Source organism: Xenopus laevis, chromosome 5S (genome assembly GCF_017654675.1).
Source record: "Xenopus laevis strain J_2021 chromosome 5S, Xenopus_laevis_v10.1, whole genome shotgun sequence".
Lineage (NCBI taxonomy): Eukaryota > Metazoa > Chordata > Amphibia > Anura > Pipidae > Xenopus > Xenopus laevis.
In genome coordinates, this window is record NC_054380.1 from 122372917 (window position 1) to 122396513 (window position 23597).

At 38.8% G+C, this 23597-nt stretch overlaps 1 protein-coding gene across 15 annotated transcripts in view; it reads right to left on the reverse strand.

Annotated features, from left to right (window-relative positions):
- The window catches only part of LOC108718228 (myelin transcription factor 1-like protein), a 311370-nt gene that overhangs the window by 282993 nt on the left and 4780 nt on the right, over nucleotides 1–23597 (reverse strand). Inside the window, exon 1 of one of the 15 annotated variants that reach the window (XM_041565029.1) lies at nucleotides 22679–23100. The exons of 13 other annotated variants lie outside the window; for them this stretch is intronic. The gene's annotated coding sequence lies outside the window, so the exon portion shown is untranslated. One more of the 15 variants, XM_041565028.1, reaches the window with a different exon arrangement.

Genomic DNA, 23597 nt, shown 5'->3' on the forward strand with positions numbered 1-23597 from the left:
TATGTTTTATTGCAATATTAGTATGAACACCTATTGTAATAATTTTTTGGCTCAACTGCTCTGTTTGTAATCAACTTTGAAATGAAAAATGGTTATTTACATACATAGGGAATGTGAAGGATCCAACCATCCCTACTGTGAGAACATGTACTTATGCCCTGCTGGCGGGATATGATTTGTATTCATATTCCCTAGTCTATAAATGTGAAGGGAGTGCATGGTTGTCTCTCTTTGGACTCCTGGTGCTTTAGGTGGATCCAATTGAAGAACCTGAGGCAGTACTAGCATAGATTATAAGTGCCCATACATGTTACACATGCCATATAAACATGTAAACTCTGTACATCTAGCATGGTTGTTCCTGTTGTTCAGTCACTGTATGATAAATCCAGACAATTAATTACTACTGAAGGACACAGTGATCTTAAGATTTGACTTTCTTAAATCTAATAATCCAGTTCCTGCTATGAGTATTTGTGTTTGTTAGCCTCGTGTGCATTCATGTCAATGTGCATTTACAGTAGGAACAGACATCATCAGGTAAGCCAGTTCTCAGCTAAAAAATGCTAAGATACATTTGTTCCTGACGTCAGTAAGCATCCCCAGAGGCTACACTGGTATTGTGGCTCACTTTTCTGAGATATATCTCTGGAGGCAAAGTATCCCAGAAGTTCTCTCTGTTTACAAATGTTCCTAAGACAGAGTGGCAATAGTGTGGTGTCATGAAACAACATCATTTAAAGGAGGATACGGGACAAAGAAATGTTTAATTGTCTGATGGTACCATGTTACTTATGGTATAAGGTTATGTTATGCTATGGGAGATTTGCAATAATGGAAGAATATAGTAAAAAAGTGCTATTGCTATGGTATTTATCTATACAATACTATTACATGTATGAGATCCTTTCTACAGAAAGCTCCAAATTATGTGAAGGCAGTCTTCAATAAAGTCCATTGTACTTGATCCCAACAAAGATATTTTTAATTCTTATTGGGCAAAAAATCCTATTTAGTTTTTGTAATGCTGAAATTAATTTTAATTAGACGTAAGGCATAGAGATCTAAGTTATGGAAAGATCCCTTATCTGGAAAACCCCAAGTCCTGAGCATTCTGGATAATAGTTCCCGTTCCTGTATAGTATAATTCTGTTGGGTTCTGGATATGTTTGTTTTTTCTTTGTCTTTCCTTTTCTTTTTTATATTAATTCACAGTATTGGCCTTTGGAGTACTGGGTATATCCCAGGCAGGTATCCAGTATACTAGCATGTTGACCCTTTGGGCAATATTGGGCAATATTAATGGCTTGCCCTACACCATAATGACTTTTGCATTCGGGACCTTTGCTTGCTCCCTCATGGACACAGACAACACAGCATTCATATATAGTATATATATATATCCCAAAAATAAATATCAAGACTTGATTGTGTCTCATACCTCAGGTGATATCAGAAATATTACACGGAATTACATAATATCCCTCCAGGAAGGCAGAACTGTCCTCATACAATATACACAGGAACCACCCTACTAAGAGCATTTCTACCATTGAGGAGCCCTTTCTGTAGAGGAGTTGACATAGACAATTAACATCACCCCTTGGTGGTGGAGCCCTTGGGTAAAATCAGTCCATGGGATCACAATTAGATACTTTTAACAATTTATAATTGCCTTTCATTGGACCATGTAAAAGATCATCAAAGAAGGTGGCAATTCACCTTCCAGATTCATTCTGCAATCTCATCGACCTACTGTCTATATCAGGGATCCCCAACCATTAGAACCTGAGAGCAACATTCAGAAGTAAAAGGAGTTGGGGAGCAACACTAGCATGAATAATGTTCCTGGGGTAACAAATAAGGTTGTTGATTGGCCATTTAGTAGCCCCTATGTGGATTGTCAACCTACATTGAGGCTCTGTTTGGCAGTGCCCTGGTTTTTATGCAACCAAAACTTGCCTGGAATAATAAAATATGCACCTGCTTTGAGGCCACTGGGAGCAACATCCAAGGGGTTGGAGAGAGAAATGGTGCTCACAAGTTACTGGTTGGGGATCACTGGTCTATATGATCAAACCATGTAGAATTTAGCTGATGGATGGCCAGTATAGAATCTTATTTAACCTATCATTTTGGCTATGCAGGAAATTATCAGAATAAGGCAGTCAGATATTAATTTGTCCATTACACTATGACAATTTTTTTCACAGTTATGGTTTCTGTCTGGCAACCAGTTATCCAGAAAGTTTCAAATTACAGGAAGAACATCTCCCACAGAATTTTAAACATGATTTTCTCTGTAATAATAAAAAGTCAGCTTCTACTTGATCCCAATCCTTGCGAATAATCCACATTGAAGGGTAAAAAATCCTATTGGGCTTATTTAATGTTTAAATTTTTTTAGTAGATTTAAGGTATGGAATTATGGAAAAGATCCCTTATCCAGAAAAATTCAGGTCCTGATCATTGTGCATACATACAGGCCCGTATTTGTGGCAAGGCCACATAGGCCCGGGCCTAGGGCGGCAAAAAATAGGGGTGGCATGCCGCCCAGCCACATTGTGGGGACATGTGCGTCCTCATTCAATGACACCAACTGCACCGGCGATTTTTCTACGGCGCGCTGGGAAGGGGAAGTGTAGGTGAGCGCTAGGACCGTGCGGCCGCCTGTTTGGACCGCGCGGCCTAGGGGCGGCCGGGATGCAAAGCTGCATACACAATACAGTAGGTAACATATCTACACAATATACCATATCTTAACTAAACATAAGCAAAAAGTACATTCAGAAACTGCATTATTCATTGATCCCATGTTGAAAATAGGTAATACTGCCCCTTTAACCAAAAGCTATCCCCTAGAAGAGGATTTGCACATCCAATCATCACATGCATAACAAAATGAATCTGCATAGCAATTGGGTGCTTCTAGTATTTTGTTTGTGCTTTTCCCTTGTTACTGTTCCTACTCGACCTACAATCAAAGTTCCTCACTTTGTTCCATTTTGAAGTGATGGATTCTGGGATTTGATGCTCCTCTGCTCTACTTCTCTTTGCATAGTGGATGGTGCAAAGTTTCTCTGGCAGAGGGGCTTCAAATCTATTGCTTCACAATCGAGCAAGGTGAGGAAGGGGGTTGCATTACACTGTGAGCCTAAGGAGTGGGGAAATGCTCCCTGGAATACTAACATGAATTCCTTTCAATCTGTGGAATCAGGTATGTCTCTGCAAATAAAAAAATATATATATTTATTTTGGAATTCAGATCAAATTGTGTTAATGCTCCTTTCTATATTCCCTGAGCTAGTTAATGAGCAAACATTTTTTTCACATAGTAACAGTCTCATTTAATTCATTCCTAAGATCTTTGTGTTTAATATCATATCCCTTATTTCTTATATCCCGCTATTACACAATGTTGTGCTATAAAGAATTCTACTTATCCAGCAATCTTCCATAGGTGGAAAATCTCCGGCTACAGAGCTAGACAACATGTTACATTTCTTTAAGTTACTAAATTGTTCCACAGTGGATGTTAAATAGCACAATGATTGATCATTCCATATTGCGCTCCCATCCTCTAGTCAGCTCTTTGTACAATATCTAACCTATACAGAAAGAAAGTGTGAGGAATTAGCAGAACAGAGCAGATGGAGGGTTAAGGTGATGGAAGTAGGAGTTCAGCTCCATCTTAAGAACTGCTAGTTGCCCTTTTCTATAGGATGCCCTTCAGAGGCCAAGCTTGACGCACCAACTAAAGCCTTGGAGACCTGCCAAAGTCTAAAAAGAGTCTGGTCAGAAATAATTATGCTTAGGCTGGGGAGGAGGGAACGGCTATGGTCTGATGCCTCGGGCAGTTTAAACAAAACTGGAGAAAGCAGGATCTAAATCACCAGTGTGTAGCAATGTATTGCTTGCCTTTTATTAAGGAGGGGAATACTACAATTTTGAGAATAATTCCCCATTAATTTGGACAATAACAGAAAGCTGGTTATACAAATAAATAAACAATGTAGATATAAACACTGTGGGGCAAATTCATCAAGGGTCGAATTTCGAGGGGTTAAATCCCTCGAAATTCGACTGGGGAATAGAATCGAATAGAATCGAATAGACAATTCGGGCGAATTTACGCGCTGGCGAATAGTCGAATTGGCGAATACTCGCCAGGCGAATAGGCGCTCGATCGAATATTCGCTCGAAGGATTTTCATTCGATCGAATGCCTTTTTATTCGATCAAAAACTTGGAAAACAAGCCTATGGGACTTTCCCATAGGCTTTTAAAGCAATTCGGTAGGTTTTAGGTGGCGAAGTAGGCAGTCGAAGTATTTTTAAAAGAGACAGTACTTCGACTATCGAATGGCGAATAGTCGCAGCGTTTTTGCGCTCGATCTATTCGAATCATTCTACTCAGGCGAATTTACGCCAATTCGATAGTCGAGGAGCACAAAAATTCGAAGTTTTTTTACTTCGAATCCTTCACTCGAAGTTAGTGAATCGGCCCCTGTATGTAGCACTATACATTATAGCAGCAGAAAAAGGTCTCTTTTCAAAAATAAATGTCAAGGCTTTCATTCTCCTCTTGCCTTGCTTAGTCATTCTAGTGCTCTGAATGAAGATATATCAAGTACTGTAGAATGTCCAGACATACTGTCATTTCAGAAGGTGCGGTATTGCAGCAGACATACAGTCTAAAAAGTTGTAATGCATTAACCTATCACCCACATCTGATGCAGTTAATGGATATTTATACATTCCTTTTTTTTTGTGCGAGGTAGATGGACAACAAATAGCTTCAGTGAAATGATATTCTGAAAAGAAAGACACTAGGGCAAGATCATTTCTAAATATTCATTGAAAAGCCATTGTTGGTTGAATGTTTTATACAGCAGCTGAATAAAGAAGGAATGCACAGCTAGACAATCAAATAGGAAGTTCCCTTTCCATCTTTAATGTGTTCTAGATCATATAAGCAACGCTGCTGTTGGTCATTTTTAATTTTTTTTTTCTTTTTAAATGATTTGCCTTCCATTCTACCTTATACAACCTTTATTTTAAAATGCTACCTAGCTGTCTGTGCCACCAAATTGGTCATCCATACATTTTTTTGAGTCTAATTAAGGCTAATAAATTAAGGCTAATGGGCAGATTACTGAAAATCCAAACTGGGGAATCTGGATACCAAGGGGCCGATTCAATAACTTCGAGTGAAGGATTCGAAGTTAAAAAACTTCGAATTTCGAAGTTTTTTTTGGGCTACTTCGACCATCGAATGGGCTACTTTGACCTTCGACTACGACTTCGACTTTGAATCGAAGGATTCGAAGTAAAAATCATTTGACTATTCGATAGTCGAAGTACTGTCTCTTTAAAAAATACTTCGACCCCCTAGTTCGCCATCTAAAAGCTACCGAAGTCAATGTTAGCCTATGGGGAAGGTACCCATAGGCTTGGCTAACTTTTTTTGATTGAAGGATATTCCTTCGATCGTTGGATTTAAATCCTTCGAATCGTTCGATCGAACTATCTGCGCTAAATCCTTCGACTTCGATATTCGAAGTCGAAGGATTTCAATTCCTAGTCGAATATCGAGGGTTAATTAACCCTCGATATTCGACCCTTAGTGAATCGGCCCCCAATAGTTCAGATTTTATCACATTTATTAAAACTTTCCTAAATATTATATTCAATGCACTTCCGCAGATCTTGTTGGGTGCTGTAAAACCTCCACAGCCCGAACCACTGTGTAACATCTGCATGCAATAGGATAGAGTGCATGCTATGATGACCTATTTGAACTTGTGTAATTTACAATAAAAACTTTAACGAAAGGGTTATGCTTTTCTTTTAGAATTTAAATTTTTAAGACAATCGGGAAGTGAGTTTTTAACATATCCCAATTCATCAGAATTTTTACTGCTTTGAACTACTATCAGGCTTAGGGTAGAAATTCAAGGACGATTGTGGAGCGATCTGACGTGCTGTGCAAAAATGCAGGCGTCAAATCGGATGCGATGGAAATAAGGTAAGCGAATGCATTGTCGGATGGTGTTGCAGGGTTGATCCGATGCGACACGAATGCAGAAGCAGTGTGCAGCGTTTACATCCGACAGTCGTGTTGCGTAGGATCAACGCTGCAACTTCATCCAACATTTCCATTACTTACCTTAATTCTGTCGCATCTGGCGTGACGCCTGCATTTTTGCACAGCGCGTTGGATCGCTCCAAAATTGTCCATGAAGTTATACCCATAGAGTTAATGGAGTGCTAAACACTTTTATTACTTTTATTAAAAGTCCCCAGTTCAATTCAAGTCTATGCGGGACTTGCCGAATCAGTACAAATCATTTTCCACGTTACTATGAACTGATGAAAAATGGAATAAAATTATTTGTATATAGCTGATATAATTGTTTTGTTGGTAATCCTAAAAAAAGAAATATTTCTATGTCTATGCATTCATGTATCATCAATCATTTTATTGATAAAGCGCTACTAGGATACTCAGCATGTAGTGTACACTTTTAGGGGCAAATTCATCAAGGGTCGAATTTCGAGGGGTTAAATCCCTCGAAATTCGACTGGGGAATCAAATCAAATAGGCAATTCGGGCAAATTTACGCGCTGGCGAATAGTTGAATTGGCGACTATTCGCCAGGCGAATAGGCGCTCGATCGAATATTCGCTCAAAGGATTTTCATTCGATCGAATGCCTTTTTATTCGGTCAAAAACTTGGAAAACAAGCCTATGAGACTTTCCCATAGGCTTTTAAAGCAATTCGGTAGGTTTTAGGTGGCGAAGTAGGCAGTCAAAGTATTTTTAAAAGAGACAGTACTTCGACTATCGAATGGCGAATAGTCGCAGCGTTTTTGCGCTCGATCTATTCGAATCATTCTACTCAGGCGAATTTACGCCAATTCGATAGTCGAGGAGCACAAAAATTAGAAGTTTTTTTACTTCGAATCCTTCACTCGAAGTTAGTGAATCGGCCCCTTAAAGTTTAGAAAATTTAAGAAAATAGTACAGTTTTAAAACATAAAACATAGAAAAAAGGGAGGCCAAGCACTGGAATAAATACTGTAACTATAAATATACAGTGATTAAGTGGCACAGTACGACAGAGGTATCTCCCAGATGTTCTTGTATGTATGTGTGAGCATCCATACATACAGAATACATAGATAACATAGGTAATAATACAAATAATATCTATATTTGCCATTAAATAAGTGGATTTCTGAAGAATGCATTCTTCACAGTTGTACTGAAATCTACAATGAGCCACATTAGGAATATTTAATAACCTTATTTAAAGGTGGACAGCACAAGAAGGCATATAAAACCTGAATAAAAATGCACACAATGTAAATGAATGTTTTATTTGTTTTGTTCATTTTTATTCTAAGCATCAACATTATATATGATGCATTAGAATATTTAGTCATTCCTGTTAATCATATAGTGCTAGCCCAAAGGAGTTTCAGATCTAATTACCCTACCACAGGTACATGAAGACAAGGGTCAGTTTCACTGGATGCCAAATAACCTGGAACAAAATGTTTTCCCACTGTGATTGGAAATTGGAACAGCAGAAGGAAAGTCACATTAACACTCTAAGAACATAAAAAAGGCGGAGCCCTGATTGGAATTGAACACTTGACCCCACAGCTCCTAAGCAGACTAGTAAGCAATCAACAATATTAATGCTTGAGCATGTTCCATCATATTAATATTTAATAAAAAAAATCCCATTCAATGAAATTATGTAATTAAGACAATGCCTGCTAATTTAAATGTAAGGGCAATAGCACATGGAAGTATTTTGATCCCCACAACCTTTTGGCAATCACATAAAACATGAATTGAAACCACCTATCTATGGCACACGCCTCTGCTGCTAGATGGCTCTCACTTCAAAACATGAGATTCAAGTGAATAGGAAGTAGCTGTCAGCAGAAAGGGGCATTTTGATCACTGTGGATCTCTTTTGATAGGACTGTAATGATCAAAACACATCACATGTCATGGGTCTGAGCTTCGAAGAAATAAAGATACATTATTGATAGTGATGGGTGAATGTTTTAGGCAGGCGTGAATTAGCGCGATTCACCGCCAGCAAATAAATTCGCGAAACCGGCACAAAAATTTGCCGGCGTAAAAAAAAATGGACGTCGCCGTCAGTTTTTTTGGCCGCCGCCGCATTTTCGCCAGTGAATGTGCGCAGGCATCCAAAAAAACTGACGCCGGCGTCAAAAACGGACGCCGGCATCAAAAACGAGATGCCGGCAAGGTTCGCGAATGTCCCAGATTCGAATTATTGATGCTGAACCATTTTTATTTGGTCTTCAATTTGAAGAAGATTATAACCAAGACATACAGTGGCTGATACAACTAGTACGCCTACTGGGTGCAAATATATATATACTGTATGTCATGGTAAAACCTGAAGAGCAAATAATAGTGAAGCTAAAGCTGAAGGGCATAAACCTTGTCATAGCTGTCCTATCTGATTCAGAACAAAGGGAAGACTCAGGACAAATGACAGCATTTTTAAACAATGTTTATATCTTATACCTTGAATGAATAAAAGACTAAAACAACGTGGAGAATGAGGGATTGAAAAGACCAAGGAAAGGCAAAGAAAAACCTAACCCAAGGAAGAAATGGGCACACAAACCACACAATTTCCTCCTGTCAGTAAATAAAATGGAATTGATTATTTCCAAGAAGTATCTCCTGATGATCTCAACCATATTATATAAACAAGAGTGCAGTCCATTACCTCCAGTTCTGTTAACATAATGAAACTGCTTTTAACCTAAATACTTCCTCTTGGGAAACTCAACTCAGAGATGATAAGGCTGAGATACTAGTTAGAAAGAAGAAAGCTGAAGGAGAGAGTTCCGAAAGCAGTCCAAAAGTTAAAGTAACATGTTTTTTGTTGGCATCATATGTATGGAAGGCTTGGGACATGAGGTTAGTCACCACCAAGTACATGTCACTGTTTTATTATTAAAGGGAAAAAAGGAAATCAGTCAAAAGTGGTGCATCATTTGTTTCAATAAGGGAATTATGAATTCCTGCACTCCACTATTTCAGAACCGTATTGGTTTTCCAGTATTCATTAACAGTATTATTTTTATTTGTGATAACACTTATTTATAAAGTGCCAACATACAGTAATCCACAATGCTGTCCAACAGAATGGAGCTAATATCAAACATACAGATTACATGTGAAACCTGAAGGATATAGAAAGTAAAGGAGGGACTAACATAATTTCGAAGATTTGTTTTGGTTTGTCTATAAGCCAACACCAAGGGGCAGATTTATCAAGGGTCGAATTTCGAAGTAGAAAAAGCTTCGAAATTCGATCCTCGAATTCGACCTTCGAATTGGAATACTTTTTTTTTTGCAGTCGAAGTAAAATTGTTCGATCGAACGATGAAATCCTGCGAATCGAACGATTTGAAGTATTTCATCCATCGATCAAACTATTTTTCTTCGACTTCCAAAAACGTAGAAAAATGCTCTAGAAGGTCCCCATAGACTAACATAGCACTTCGGCAGGTTTAATTTGGCAAAGTTTTGAAGTTTTTTAAAAAAGACAGTACTTCGATTATCAAATGGTCGAATATTTGAACTATTTTACTTCGAATTGAATTTGAAGTCGTAGGGGCACATTTACTAAGAATATCGAAGTTGAAGGATTTACCGTAAATACTTTGATCGAACGATCGAAGGAAAAATCGTTTGACCGAATGATTAAATCCTTCGAATCGAACGATTCGAAGGATTTTAATCCATCGATCGAAGGATTTTCCTTCAATCAGAAAAAGCTTAGAAAACTTATGGGGAAGGTCCCCATAGGCTAACATTGTAGCTCGGTAGGTTTAAATTGGCGAAGTAGGTAGTCAAAGTTTTTTTTAAAGAGACAGTACTTCGACTATCAAATGGTCGAATGGTCGAATAGTCAAACGATTTTTAGTTCGAATCGAAGTCAAAGTCGAAGGTCGTAGTAGCCAATTCGATGGTCGAAGTACCCAAAAAATAGTTCGAAATTCGAAGTTTTTTTTACTTCAAATCCTTCACTCGAGCTTAATAAATGTGCCCCGTAGTATACTATTCGATGGTCGACGTACTTTGAATTTTGAATTTTTTTACTTCGAAAATTCCCTCTAATTCACTTCGACCCTTGATAAATCTGCCCCTAAACAAACTTGACTGTCTGATCTGATCCCTGTTACATTTCTCTTAAATATTGCTTATTTTATTGGTGTCAGACCAATATAAAGTGGCACTGCAATTATTGGTAATGGAAATGCTGTTCAATAGTTTAAATATCAACTTTATTCCATACAAGGCATGGTTGTATCAAAACATTATCTCACACTATACACTTTGCTTGTTTCATGGCCTCACGTCACTTCTTCAGAAGCAATAAAAAGGGGCAGTACTAATTAAAAAAGAGGTAGAGCAAATCATGTTTTGCCTATAGAAGTCTTTACATTGTTTTTCCATCAAAATTATCTCCCAAAGGCCTACTGACAGTCTTATTGTTGAGTGAGAATCCAATAGAGTAGCTTGGGGACATGACCTGGTTGGTGGGTTCATGGTCTGATGCGATTGGGGAAGGGAAAGATCTGAAGTAAGCAGTAATAGCAGAAATCAAAACGAAAGGAAAGAGAAATCCACCTGAATTGACTCCAGCTGAAATGACCTGTACTAACCAAATCATGTCTAGTGAGCACACTCCCTGTTCTAGGCACAATACATACAAATTACCCTGCACGTCATTTGTATCTAATTGAAATTTGTTAAGCCATTTATGCAAGATGCATTTAGCTCTGTTGGATGACAAGTAAAGCAAATAAATGTTTTGAGGAGCATGTGCCATGGTTGTGCCAGTTAAATCCTATTAGTACAATATTGGAAACAGAATAAACAAATACAAGTTACTTCTGCCTCTGCCTTGCAGGTACTGTATGTTTGGTAGCTGCACTTGCAACAAAACTGTAGACATCACAATTTGAACCTTTCCGATATCATTCAGTCATCGACAATTTTCTGTTGTCTATTCTACATTTTTTGCCAATGTTTTTCTAAAAACAACTATTTCATATAATTTTGTTCATAAAATATCTCAAAGGACAGCACAATTGAGACTAAAAGCCCAAAAACACAGTCTTTACAAGAGGATGCTTCGTCTAGAGGCCCATGGTCTGACATTGTTGGGGTAACTACAAATTCCTCCTCCACAGAATTCCTCAAGCATAAAACTCCAGCTATATAAGACAAGCTATCAAAAGAACCAAAATAAAAGCAAAACAACTCTACTGGTTTTGAGATATCTCTAAGGGACTGATTTATCAAAGGTTGAATGTTATCTTAATTAAGAGAAAACTCGAGTGTCTAAAATTCAAACGAATGTTACCAAGCCGAAAACTCCAATCGAAATCGAACGCAATTCGAATCAAGTTTTCCTCTGAAAAAACATGAATGTCAGGAACACTATTAACTTCTTCAAATAGGTCAGCGGACCTCTGCTATTGACTTTTACATGAACTCGGCAGGTTTTAGGTAGCGACCAATCAAATTTGAGTTATTTCCAGGGTAGGGGGATGATAGATTTAAGATGTGAATTCGAGTTGGTTGTTGTAACAACCAACCGAATTCACATCTTAAATCTATCATCCCCCTACCCTGGAAATAACTCAAATTTGACCAACCAACTTGAGATCGTTGTATCTCTTCCATTAAATATTATCTTTCTATAAATGTTCATTAAATCCTATTGGTATAGAGTATTATTTTTTTAGAGATCCATATTCATCTGCAGAGTTGTACTTTTTAACATGAGTGGGAACAACCACGCTGTTCCTCATATTGACCAACCAAATCTCACCACATGTTCATCATAGGTGTGAAGCACCTCCTTAGTTTTGAACATTGAACCTCTCAGACTAAAATAACATTACAACTGTTCTCAAAATGCATGATTTGTCAGAATAATGTTGCTTTAGGGCAGTTCTTTGGAGGCAAAGCTTGGGCCAGAGAATATACTTTATAATGTGTTATTGAAGGCATTCATTGTATTTGTCACTGTCAAAAACAAAGGCAACAAATTATTATGGAGCACTTCTTAGTGTAGACATATGTCAGACAGGCATGGTTACAAACGGACACATTAGGGGTCAATTATAGAGAAAGTGCAATAGCACTAAGAGGGGCAAAAGTGCACCTTAAAGGAGAACTAAAGCTTAAAGGGATACTGTCATGGGAAAAAAAATGTTTTCAAAATGAATCAGTTAATAGTGCTGCTCCAGCAGAATTCTGCACTGAAATCCATTTCTCAAAAGAGCAAACAATTTTTTTATTTTCAATTTTGAAATCTGACATGGGGCTAGACATATTGTCAATTTCCCAGCTGCCCCAAGTCATGTGACTTGTGCTCTGATAAACTTCAATCACTCTTTACTGCTGTACTGCAAGTTGGAGTCATATCACCCCCTCCCTTTCCCCCCAGCAGCCAAACAAATGAACAAATGGAAGGTAACCAGATAACAGCTCCCTAACACAAGATAACAGCTGCCTGGTAGATCTAAGAACAACACTCAATAGTAAAAACCCATGTCCCACTGAGACACATTCAGTTACATTGAGAAGGAAAAACAGCAGCCTGCCAGAAAGCATTTCTCTCCTAAAGTGCAGGCACAAGTCACATGACCAGGGGCAGCTGGGAAATTGACAACATGTCTAGCCCCATGTCAGATTTCAAAATTGTATATAAAAAAATCTGTTTGCTCTTTTGAGAAATGGATTTCAGTGCAGAATTCTGCTGGAGCACTATTAACTGATTCGTTTTGAAAAAAACATGTTTTCCCATGACAGGATCCCTTTAACTAAAGAAGTAGGTAGAAATGTTGTACATTATGTTTTGAGCTTCTGCACCAGCCCAAGACAACCACAGCCCTTTAGCGGTAAAGATCTGTGTCTCCAAAGATGCCCCAGTAGCTCCCCATCTTCTTTTCTGCTGATTCACTGCACATGCTCTGTGCTGCTGTCACTTACTGAGCTTAGGGACCCACTCACACTATACAGTACACATAGAATAGAAATGTCACAATATAAGGCTGATTAGTAATTAATACAGATAATTACTACATGGCAGCTCAGAAACCAGTGCAATTAGCATCAATTTAATAATTAGCCCTGTAGCATCAGCTTATATTACAGACAAACCTCATTTTCTGCTTGATAATTTGCGTCGACCTCTAAGCTTAGCTTCTCAACAGCTGCTCAGAGCTCACTGTCACAGACACTTTCCAAGATGGTGACCCCCTGTGGCAAGTTTGAAGTTCTGAATCATTGCTACTGCTATTGACAATCTGAAACCTAAGACTGGTGCAATAAGTTCAGTCTATAAAATGTGGCATTTTTACCCATTTTAATTTTTAGGGTTTGGTTCTCCTTTAATGCTCATTCTGAAACACTTGCACCTAGAGTCTGACTGCACACTGCTCTTAGCTCCAGGTTGGAAATCTGGTGCAAGATGCAGAGCCCAGTACTGGTGAGCACAAGGTAGCCCTGTCCTTACTGCCTTCTATAGACATACCATCCCCACCTGCCACCTGAAAAATTTCCAAATGCAGGTGTTGCTGTTTTTATTGAAGGCATTCTGAGCTCCATTTTGGAGCACAGAAGCCTATGGCAATTGTGCAAAGTGCAGGGCAGGGTACAAAGTAGCAGTGTTTTTTTTTGCACTAGGCACCCTGATCTGTGCTCAAAAAAAAAAGGTCTGCAAATGTCTTCATTTTACTTTCGCTCCCTAGATAAATGTAGTACAAAGAACATTTAAAATGCATTATTTTTGCAGTTATTTCTAAAGTCTAAAAAAAACATGTATATATTTTATCTATTATTATAAACTTGTATCTATAACACCAACATATTCCCCAGTGCTATACAGGGATTCTACATCATTCCCATCATATTCACATCAGTCTTTTATTTTTGTGGGAAAAAAACATTTATCAGACGAGGTGAAATAAATTGCATTTATAAATAGCGCACTTTGTAGTTTGATTTCCAAGACGGCACACTCGTTCTGAAATGTGATTTCCAAGACGGCACACTCGTTCTGAAGTGTCAGTGGCCTATTCAGTGTTACACAACTCCCATAAAAACATAATTGTTCATGGAGTCTAAGGGGCCGATTCACTAACTTCGAGTGAAGGATTCGAAGTAAAAAAACTTCGAATTTCGAAGGTTTTTTTGGGCTACTTCGACCATCAAATGGGCTAGTTCGACCTTCGACTACGACTTTGAATCGAAGGATTCGTAGTAAAAATCGTTTGACTATTCGACCATTCGATAGTCGAAGTACTGTCTCTTTAAAAAAAACTTCGACCCCCTAGTTCGCCATCTAAAAGCTACCGAAGTCAATGTTAGCCTATGGGGAAGGTCCCCATAGGCTTGGCTAACTTTTTTTGATCAAAGGATATTCCTTCGATCGTTGGATTTAAATCCTTCGAATCATTCGATTCAAAGGATTTTATCGTTCGATCGAAGGAATAATCCTTCGATCGTACTATCTGCGCTAAATCCTTCGACTTCGATATTCGAAGTCGAAGGATTTCAATTCCCAGTCGAATATCGAGGGTTAATTAACCCTCGATATTCGAACCTTAGTGAATCAGCCCCTTAGAATAGAATTATGCAACGTTCCCGATAATTTGAAATCATCATAACGATGATAGAAAAAAACAGTCCTGACAATACATATGTACAGCATGGTGGGTTGGTTTGATGGAGCGAATATCAGGCATACATTGCTAGCTATAGAGTAAGGAAGGAATATTGACATTTTTGGGAACAGAATTGGCATAACAAGCTGGAGTTGTAGATGTGCAGAAACTGATATACCAATGGTTGCCTATCCAAGGAAGAGGCCCCTTATTCAACACTCAAGAGATTTATTTACAAACTATCCTAAACATTCAACTCTGAAAGTAAACTTCATGGACTTTTTACAGAGGTATTTAAAAGGCTGTCTAAATGATTCATGTTTCCTAACATTAACACCTTTAGTGTCTGCACAGGTGGTGAAACATTTGGTAAACAAGTCAGTTAGCACCTACTTTGTGGATGTACAAAGACGCCTTTTCTTACATTATGGATGGATTTGTCAAGGGAAGCAGTTCTGTTTGAAAGCCGGGTATAATCTGGAAATGTATGTAAAACAGGAAGGGGGTGTAGTGTTGACATGTGTAATGCTTTTAACTTTGTTTGAAGTTTTATGTTTATGGCATTATGATACTGATGAAGGCAACAGTTACTTCATACAAGAACTCTCCTCATTCTTTACTGCAACCAGTTTTCTGCCAGATGCAACACTTTGGGGTATATTTATCAAAGAGTGAAGTTAATAGTGAAGTTCCGCCACTAGAGTGAAATTCAGCCACTCTCCATTCATTTCTATGGGATTTTTATAGGCGTATTTATCAAAGGGTGAACTTTCACTTCACCCATTGATAAATACGCCTTTCAAAATCCCATAGAAATGAATTGAGAGCTGCGGAATTTCAGCTGCATCCTGGGCCCTGATCGATGGCGATTTTCGCTAGTGATACTCCTTCTTCTACTTACTCTTAGGTCAATTTGAATAGTGGAGGTGCATAAAAGTCATATACATGTCTTTTTTTAGAGAAGTGACCACTTTTTATTACAAAAAGGGAGCTTAATAAAGACATAAAAGCTCCTCTAATGCCCTAGACATGAGCCCACCCTAAAATATGTGTGGCAGGCCCATCAATTGTGTGAAAAAAAATGTTCACACAAAAATCTTTAATAGTTTGGACTTTTGAAGGCAATTCTGCTTAAAGAATAGAAAAGTCGTCTTCGTTTTTTAAATTTTTTGGGACATTCTGGGGTACAGGATATGATGTCACTGACATTGAGGAAGATGTAGCTTCAATTCAGCAGTTTGTCTGGTCTGAGGTGGTGAAGGAAACTCTGGCAAAAGAGGTAACGTTCAGTAAAATCAGCAATTTAGTAACTTTGTGGAGTAATGACCATTCACCAGACCGAAAAGTGCGAAATTAATGCTAGTGACAGTCTCTTTCACTAGCGAATTGCCGTCTACGCCTGTTAGTGAGCTGGTGATGTCCCTGTGGATGGGATTTCTGGGCGAAAAGTCGCTATCGTTAGCCACTTTGCCCATTAGTAAATCTACCCCAAAGACGTGTGAAAGTGTATTAAAATAATTAAAAAAATTAATATACTGTTGCTGCTGTGTAGCCATGGGGGTAGCCATTCAAAGCTGAAAAAATAGAAAAGGCACAGGATATACGGCAGATAACAGATAAACTCGGTCCAATATCTTGTGCTTGAATGGCTGACCCCATGGCTACACATAAACTATAGTAGTGTTTCTGAAGCAAATACACTAGCTTTACCAGAATAATACATAATACTGTCATTCCACACTTTAAGACCTGTGTAAGTAGAGGAAGTACCAGAGGAAGTTGCTCAAAGGAAAACCGTATAAACAAATGACGCCATTTTCATACCATTTTTTTACATGGCGATGCCTGGCGAATTATTCAGCTGTTTTTTTCACCACATAATAAATCTGCCGCTTAAAGGAAAACTATACCCCCCAAACAATGTAGGTCTCTATAAAAAGATATTGCTTAAAACAGGTCATATGTGAAATCCTGCTTTATTTAAATAAACCATTTTCATAATTATATACTTTTCTAGTAGTATGTGCCATTGGGTAATCATAAATAGAAAATTGCCATTTTAAAAAATAAGGGCCGCCCCCTGGGATCGTAGGATTCACTGTACTCACAAACATACCAACAAACCATACATGTTAGGTCACATGAGCCAATTAACAGACAGAGTTCTGCCTTTTGCTTCCACACTTCTTCCTGTTACAGTTAGAGCTGCAGTATTTCTGGTCAGGTGATCTCTGAGGCAGCACACAGACCATCACGAAATGGTGGCTCAAGGCAAGAGATGTAAAAGGGCAATATTTACTTAAATATATATTCCAGTTTGGAAAGATTCTTTAATATGCCACTTAATATGATATGAACTATCTGTTGCTTAAGTGTTCATTTTGGGGGTATAGTTTTCCTTTAACGTACAGTAAGGGGCCCAGTATAAGGTAAGTGCAAAACTCATGCATTTAAACACCAGTTATATCAACAGTATCTTCCCCATTCATTGGCCTCCTTTCTTATTGGTCAGGATGTTTATGGCAGGTGCTCCTGATGCTCTTCCTCTTGCCTGTGTTCTTTATCGCCTTGCTTGTATTATGACCTGCCTTCTTGCCTTTTCTTGTTCTTGTTCTATAATTTAAGTGGGTTTTCGTTTGTTAAGTACCTGTTAACCCTTAGTATTGGAGTTACTCCTTGTCTATTGAATATTGGCCCATGGGCAAAGAACATTCAAACAATTACCTTGCAAATCTTTGCATTATTTTGGGGAATGCGTGCACGCTGTTTTGCTTCTGATTTTGGGATTTCTCCCTGAATTTGGACGAACAAGGGTCAAAGAAGATTTGTACTCATTACTTCTAAAATCCTTTTATTAGGTCCTTTCATACTAACGGACTATTAATCATTTCATACACTAGCATGCAAATAATCCCACACCTGATTGATATAATCAGCTAATTTGGTCAATGTCCTTATAGAAGGGATCCCTTCCTTTTCACATGCAGCGCTGCTTGTTTTTAAATGGTTTTAACTCTATCTGACCAATATGGCATGGTGGTGAATAAAAATTGCTTTTATTTTATTTATTTTTGATGTGTAATCACTTATATTATCTTGAGATCGTTTTGGGCACATGTATTGTGGAGTGAAAAGTCCCTTGTGGTTTTTGTATCTATATTGGTTAATTTGTGGACAACCCAATCCATGTAGCCTGTACCTGTACTGTTTCATCAGCTTCCTCCTTGGTCCTGTCGGCACCCAACACCAGAACAAATGCCAAGCACCCTGGTCTCGGCTTCACCTGTAGTGTGACCGCCGTTGGCCTCGGGAGGAGCCCTCAGCTACTTGGATGCCACCAGGAGTTGAACGAGAGGTGCAAGGCAAGAGGTTCTGGATAGGCAGAGGGCACGACTGTTAGTGAGACTCTTTGGGCAGAAGGTCGTAGTACAAGGTGTTAGGCAATAGAGTAGTCAGATCAGGCTTGGTCGAGGCAGGCAGAGAATATGCGTAGTCAGGCAGGCAAGGGTCAAACCAGGAAGTCAATCAGAGGGTTAAGCAGAATCGGAGTCGGTAAACAGACAAGGGTCAGGATACAGAAAGTAGAGGTCAAAGCCAGGGAGGGGTCACAACAGGATCAAAAACAGGTTCAAAACAGATTTAGCTCAAAGCTCAGAAGCACCAAGAACAAACTCCTATAACGGTCAAAGATTTACATGTGAATGTCCCTTTTAACTTTTTAATTTCTCGCCAATTGCGCGCTGACGTCATGGCGTCAGCGTGCATGCGCCTTTAATAACAAAGGTGCACGGCACGCGCGCCTTAGAGAGGCCTACAACGAGGAGGATGATGGCGTGGCGGGCGTCCCCGCCGAGAGGACGGCAGGCGTCCCTGCCATCCCCCCACTAGACCACCAGGGTGAGTAACCACCGTTACAGGTCCTCACTAAACCCTAGAAGGGACCAGATGCCTCTGGTGCTCCACAGATTACTTAAAAATGCCTTAAAGGAAAACTATACCCCAAAATGAACACTTAAGCAACAGATAGTTTATATCACATTAAGTGACATATTAAAGAATCTTAGCAAACTGGTCTATATATTTAAGTAAATCTTGGCCTTTTACATCTCTTGCCTTGAGCCACCATTTTGTGATGGTCTGTGTGCTATCTCAAATATCAACCAACCAGAAATACTACAACTCTAACTGTAACAGGAAGAAGTGTGGAAGCAAAAGACACAACTCTGTCTGTCAATTGGCTCATGTGACCTAACATGTATAGTTTGTTGGTATGTTTGTGTGCACAGTGAATCCTACGATCCCAGGGGGCGGCCCTTATTTTTTAAAATGGCAATTTTCTATTTATTATTACCCAATGGCACATACTACTAGAAAAGTATATTATTATGAAAATGGATTATTTATATCAGGGTTTTACATGCAATATCTTTTTATAGAGACCTACATTGTTTGGGGGGTATATGTTTTATACTTCCCTTCAAATAATCAAAAACTATATGGATATAAAAATATATTTATTCTGATTAACAAGCTTGAAAGGAAGAAAGATTACATAGCCGGTAGCCTACATGTCTGTAAAGATAATAGTCTCCCTAGGGATAATAGTCTACCTAACCTGCTCCTACTATATACTCCTTCAGGTCACACTGTGAGCCTTTGGAGGCAACCTGCTTCAAGGCTATTTAGAAGGCAGTGATAAGAATGATGATCATGTTGGTTTCATTGTTGTCTAGAGCCTTGACAGCAATGCCATATTCAAAGTATTGTAGCAAAAGGTTTTCACTGCAAAATGTAGAATCTGTTAGCAATTGCTAATAAAAGTTATACATTGGAATATAATGCCATTATAAAGAAATGAAACTTCAAATATTATGGAGAAGAAGTTATCGTATCAGTATGATGCTTGGAGCTGACCACTGGATCGTTGTGTTGACCATTTTCAGGAATGGAAGGAATATATTTTTCCCCCATGAAGTTGGAATGGTGGCTGTCTGCCAGAGGTTTGTAATATCCATTTGGAGAACAAAGTTCCATATTGGTGACTTTTATCCTATTGATATTGATGCCTGTGGATCACACATAGACCAGTCAATTTACCTAACTTGCCTAGGCAAATGAATTGGCTTACCATAGAGAAGCCTCAGCTTTTTATTTTGTCTGTCCAGAAATTCAATAAGTTCAGAGCTCATTGCCCAAAATATGATGCTCTTTAGCACTTGTATGGATCAATCAGACCTGGGCAATTAAGAGTACACATGCATGGCCAATCTGGAAAAAATCAGAGTAATCATTTAATTACAGTATATGTCTACACTGGCATGTGTCACCTTTACTGTGCAGTTAACTGTTTGACAATATATGTCTATTTATCAGCTTAATTATATGTCTTAAGGGACCATCCTCATGGAAGATAAGGGGTCCTGGGGGCCTTTTCAGTCTCTGAAGTCACAAATTAGTCTTTCTATTCTACCAAATACATCCAAATACCATTTCAATGGGTAGAACATTAATCTTACAGAATAAGCTCCAGTCCTACATAACACAGACAGACGCTGAGTAAGCTTAACCCCCCCTTCCCTCTGAAGCTTAGTAACAAACATATCGATATCCCTTTTGCAGGTCACAGTTTGTTCCAAGTGAAGAAGGCTCATTAAATTTTAAAATAATTTGGCTACCAAGAAACCTGTACTCTTTCCTCTTTAAGAGTGGATAGGTTAGGCTAGTGTTAATAACCTGAAAATATCAATATTTATAAAAAATCTTCTGACTCTGGTCTTGTAACCTCGTTTACAACATAACATATCAGATATGGTGACTTTGAGATTCGCCAGGGTTTTTTTTTTTTGGCAGGAAAGGAGTTAATTTACCAGCATCACATTTATTTATGAGAAGCCAATAGCCCAGATGCATAAAGCAGGTGGGAATTTCAATGATGCAAAGGTTCTACTGGCATTGATTTCAGTGAATGTTCACAGTCTAGCAGACAGCTCCATGGCAGACCTGATTTCATAGCTCTCTATAGGTTGCCTGCAGCCTTGATTATTTCCAATGCCAGCTTAGCTGGCATTGTTATGAAGCAGTGAATGCATTCTATCTCCCCAGCTAATGTGTACAAGAGATAAGATTTTTCTGGACTGCAAATCCTGTGTTAAATTGCGTGGCCTCTTCTGCTATCTCAATTCAATGGCTGAGCTCCATCAAGATATTCAAAGACGTGATCATTTATATACAGAGCAATTAAATAGTCTAGCACACAATGAAAAGTATTGCAGCCGGATATACCAGGTAATGATTAAGCACCAAACATACATTTCATTCCTAAATAAATGAGACTATATCAGCAGGTTTGCCTCTCTCTCTCTCTCTCTCTCTCTCTCTCTCTCTCTCTCTCTCTCTCTCTCTCTCTCTCTCTCTCTCTCTCTCTCTCTCACTCTTACTCTCTCTCTCTACCGATAACAAAATAATTTTTAGAAAAGGGGAACTGTATCAATGTTCAGATTGCTGGAACAGGAGAGAATCTCGGCTCAATGCAGTATTCAGAAGGCTGTGCAGAATTCTAATGGCTGGCTGCCGCAATCTCAGGGATCCCTAACTAGGAGGCTTTGCAAAGTTTGGGTTTCATAGCCCTGGCTTCCCCTGGGGCTGGCGATACTCTGTGCTTTATGAGTTTCCTATGTTTGTTTATATGAGATGATTACATGCACTCTGTGGGTGCAATATCATATGAACTCATGCATTCACCAACGCACTTTTGCCTGTACCCACTCTGTGATAATGAACCCTCACAATGACACACTTTGAAAGTGTGATTTGGTTTCTGACTGCTGGAACTGCAGAAAGAAGAAGAACTGTTAGGTGCTTAAATTGATATTCTCTGTGTCTTTGTTCTCTCTCCCTTTGATACAAAGGCATGGTTTGCTGTATGTGTCCTCAAACTATGGAGTCCAGGATCTAGCACATATTATTGCAGGCATGAAGTTAAACTGAGGACTGCAACATGCTCAGTTATTCATTCCCCTTAGAGACAATTCAGGGTTGTGGGAACTTTCCCTTGCACTGCAGAATATGTATAATTATATATCGCTCACATTCATTTCCCTGCTGTTTTCAAAATGTTACGTTTTTCCAAGCACAGTATTTTAAAAACCACAAACAAAGCAAGCAAACGTCTTCCTAAAGAGTTCCAAAAGACGAATACAACAATCCAGCATTTATCACTGAATGCCTATGCTGCTATGTCGTTATATGAGATTATGTCATTATATGGCTAGCAACGGCATCACAACTGGCACAAACTATAAACTGAACAAAGCTGGCCAAGAAAGTTGGAAACAAAGGCTTCCTGCATGTTTGTGTTTCATATTCAATGAGCTGCACAGTCCCGACATCCGTATTTCCCTAATTACTTTACATAAAGTAAACAGGAGGCTTGATTGAATGATTGAGGGTATGTTTTACATGTGTTATATGTATGTATTTTTTCACACGACTGACAACTCATGAATGTCAAGTTTTCAGAAGAATTGTCTACACTCCTGACACATACACTTCTAGCTATTAACTTACTGACTCACATGCGCTGGGTGGAAAGGTATCATTAAATCTCTATTTCAACTCGATCATCGGGTCAACATTTTTGCAGGTAAACCGAACAGAACAACTAACAACTTTGTCACCAGCATAACATTCAAAGTCCTAGACAAGCCCATAAACCACAGTGAGACCCAGAGAAATGAAAACAGTGAGTTACCTGGCTCAGGGCATGAGAAAGGTAGAGAAGTCAAAGAGTTGTCTTAAGAAGTTATTGGGTGCAAGAGTCCAGTTTTAGCCACATCAACTAGGCCAGACCGAGACAAGCAATTATTTTTAGCAGCAGCAGACGCCTTCCGGCTTCCCATCTAAAGAAACGCACTAGTAAAATTGACAAACCTGCTCCATGACAACTGAAACTCTTCCAGTGCTTTTGAACGCCCACCATTTCTCTCTATTCATCCAATCACATTTCCACTGTACATCGTGCCTTTCTTGCCTCTATGTCTTCAGCTGTGGCTCAGGAGCGAGATCTCTTCTCATCTGTATGCTAATTATTTAGGCACATGGACAATAGAGATGATGGTTTCAGACAGGAAAGCAATGGACCAGAAGTCAAAGATAGAAATTAATAAGTTGACACCACTAAATGCTGAGAATAAATGGGCATACGTGCAATGCTCTGGCTAATGCATCAGCTGGATCTTCTATTAGTAGAGCGGCAGACAGTCTGTGAGGCAGGGTGGTGGAGAGAGAAAGCTTAGCTGGGTTGTATGCATCAAGCACAAGCTCCCTGAGAGACTACATTACTGCTGCAGAATGGCATAGTGCTGACTTACCCTGTCTTAGTATGACATCCTCTGAGCAGAACCCAATATGCCCACTATCCAAATCCTAAAGTCTTGACTGCTAAGCCATGTATTTTGTCTTGGCTGTAAAAATGAAAAAACAGCTCTAACACTCCTGTTTATTATGTTTATCAGCACTGTCAGGCAAGTATGGGGATGTACGCTGTTTCTACATTGTACCCACAGGCCCCTAAATCTCTAGAGCAGACTGTGCAGCGTGTGCAGTGCTGTATATACTGTAATAGATGAGAACTGTTAATGATCAGATAACCATCGCTTCCATTGCTTGGGTGTTGTAGCCAGGCTTAATGGATAGTAACTCATAACTAATGTGCATGAACTGTACAGAGATACATTGCAACGTCATTGATATCTATAATTATTCAACGACACAAAAGTATTAAAAATAAAGATAGAAACGTATTTTGTCTATATTAATATACAGCACTTAACCATAAGGATGAAAGTCA